This window comes from Octopus bimaculoides, chromosome 2, assembly GCF_001194135.2.
Source record: "Octopus bimaculoides isolate UCB-OBI-ISO-001 chromosome 2, ASM119413v2, whole genome shotgun sequence".
In the NCBI taxonomy this organism is placed as follows: domain Eukaryota; kingdom Metazoa; phylum Mollusca; class Cephalopoda; order Octopoda; family Octopodidae; genus Octopus; species Octopus bimaculoides.
Window position 1 is genome coordinate 70,804,862 of NC_068982.1, and position 2,863 is coordinate 70,807,724.

At 41.9% G+C, this 2,863-nt stretch overlaps 1 long non-coding RNA gene across 1 annotated transcript in view; it reads right to left on the reverse strand.

The window, feature by feature from the left end:
- The window catches only part of LOC106877070 (uncharacterized), a 12,889-nt gene extending 10,411 nt beyond the window's left edge, over positions 1 to 2,478 (reverse strand). The window contains exon 1 of the long non-coding RNA XR_001410329.2: positions 2,421 to 2,478. This is a non-coding gene — a long non-coding RNA (uncharacterized LOC106877070). The remainder of the gene's footprint in view (positions 1 to 2,420) is intronic.
- Between the last annotated feature and the right edge of the window lie 385 nt (positions 2,479 to 2,863).

Consider the following 2,863-nt stretch of genomic DNA (forward strand, 5'->3'; position numbering starts at 1 on the left):
GGCTCATATCTACTGACCTTGGTAGACTACTACACCTGTTGGCCTGAAGCTACCCCTCTCTGCAGCATAGAAATACAAAAAGTCAGCCAAACCTTCGTTGCAAACTGGGTCACCCGTTTTGGTGTCCCAAACATCATCTCATACGATCGGGGTCCACAATTCACCTCAAAACTGTGGAATGACATGATTGACCTTTTTGGAATCACAATGAACTGCACAACAGCCTACCACCCACAGGCCAACAGATTAGTTGAGAGATTTCACTGCCGCCTGAAGGAATCCCTGTTAACCAGACTTAATGGGCCAAATTGGATTGACCAACTCCCATGGGTGATGCTGGAAATCCACACTGCTCCAAAAGAAAATCTCAACACTTCCTCTGCGGAAATGGTGTATGGTGCTCCCCTTACAGTGCCAGGAGAGTTCCTTCCAAATATGAAGTCAGACCCGGATTCAAAATGTACCTTGCTCAACTGAGAGACAGTGTGGGCCAGTTGCGCCCTGTTCCCATGTCAACACATGGTACACCCAGATCATCTGTACGAAATGATCTCCGCTAGGCTAACTGTGTTTGTTCAACGTGACACACAACGAAGATCCCTCCAGTCACCCTACGATGGTCCATATCAAGTCATACATCCGAGAGATAAAACATTCCTAAAACTCCTAATTGGCGGACGACAAGACACAGTCTCCATCGATAGATTGAAACCAGCCCATATCGATACTGACAGCCCCGTTCAGGTGGCCCAACCTAGACGCATCACGCCAACCCTTGACAAGGGTCACCAAATACTCGAGTAACCACACGCATGGGCAGGACAATTAAAATGCCTTCCCGTTTCTAATGACAGTCAAAAGTTCTGGCGGTGGGGAGCTATGTAGGGCAGGATTCGTGACATACGAATTGTAGACAGAAACTTTGCCTCAGGCTAGCTAGGAAGCTGGTCAGCAGCAAAAGAAAAGGGACTTCCGGTAGGGGAAGGAAAACAAAATAATGTCAATAGTGAGTGTAAAACGAATCTAACCTTTGATAAATGTATTCTTGTCTCCACTAGTTTGCTTGCATATAGCTTAACAAAGTTATACTCCTCTTGGATAAAAAAAATACCCTTTGTATATAGCCTTGTAAAATACTTTTTGTTCATGCAACAATTTGTGTTCATTTTTGCGAACATATTTTGATAGATTTTCAATATAGTAAGAAGTTCGTTTTACTAGCTCTGTTGTTAATTTATCAACTTCAGAAAAATTGGTTTGAGGAAAACCATATTCCTGAAATTCATTCCCTTTCATAGAAATAACTTTATCTTCAAATGCAATTGATCCTATATTGTAGATTTGGCGATCTTACGTTACCAGTTCCAAAGCTGTCACTGTAAAAGGGTTTTAGGGTTAGGGTTAGGGAATTCCGTCCCTAACCCTAAAACCCTTTTACGGAAAAGGCTGATGTGATGTAAATAAACACACGTGGTCTAATTGACAGCTTTGGAACTGGTAACGTAAGATCGCCGTTTCTGTAGATACTAGATCCACTAAATCAGTTTTGCAATTAGATCATGTCTATTGTTGAAGAACTACCCTGTACAAAGCTCTGCTTGGTTTTCACCCCATTTAGGATTGCAAGTGAAAGTGAAAAAAAGATTAGGATGTCCACAATTAGGTATATAAGTCATAACACCTTGTGTCCACTCATGCATGTATCTTGGGCTTCCTGTAAAACTGGAAGAAAATACAGTTTTCCAAGCTCTGACCCTGCAATATCGTTATTGACACCATCTCGTAAATGCATGTATGGTAAAAGTTGTCTGTCAAATAGCTTTATGTGAGAGAGGGGGAAGCAGGAGGAAAGAGTGAGAAGAACGACAAAGGGAGAAGGGGAAGTACAGTGAGAGAATAAAATGCAAATAGAAAGATAGAGAGAGAGAGGTGGGAGAGAAAAAGAAAGTTCTTTTATAGGGTACATGTGTGTGTGTGTGTGTGTGTATTTTTTCCGTCTTACCCAATGTGTCCTCTCGTTTATTAAATGTTAGCGTGTGACATTGAGGGAGGTTTGGCTGTTATTTCCAGCAGGACGGGCAACTACTCAGATTCTCAGAGAGAGAGAGAGAGAGAGAGAGGGGAAAGGAGAGAGAGAGTGGAGGTGTGTTGACGATCTGAACGACAACTTGTGTAAACTTACCAATTCCCTACCACTGAATATCGATTTCTTACACCTATACCCTTCTTTCTAATCCTTAAATGATCCCTGACCTATCATTTGGGTTTTATACGTTTTGCGCGCTTGCTTGCGTGTGTGCGTGTGTGTGAGAGAGAGAGAGTGTATGTTATACTATGTATGTATGTGTCTGAGTGTGAAAGTTTTTCTGTGATGGACAGAAGAAACGCTGCATGTGAACAACTGTTGTAAAATTACCAACCTCCTCTCTCCTTTAAAGACGTATTCTTCACACTCACCTCTCTTTTTCCTCCTCAGCGTTTAAAAGTTAAATATGCGTATACGTATTGGTGTGTGTGTGTGTGTGTGTGTGTGTGTGGATGTGTGCGTGTTTGTGTGTATTAAGGTATCTATGTATTTACGTATGTACGTACGTATGTATGTAGCGTCTGTCATAATATATTTTCCTCTTTCACCAAGCCCCGCCCACTGCTTGGAAATTTCCAAATTTAGATTCCGTAACTTAACTTCTACCTTACTCTTCTCATTCAAGTTCAATGCTACTCAGTCCACACCTCAGCGATTTCGTATGCCACAGCCAAAATAGCCGTCTAGTTTTTAAGTTACAGGGGTAGGGATAGAGTAGAACACACACACACACACACATATCGAGCTATTAGGCAAAAGTGTCGTAAGTCCCAAAAC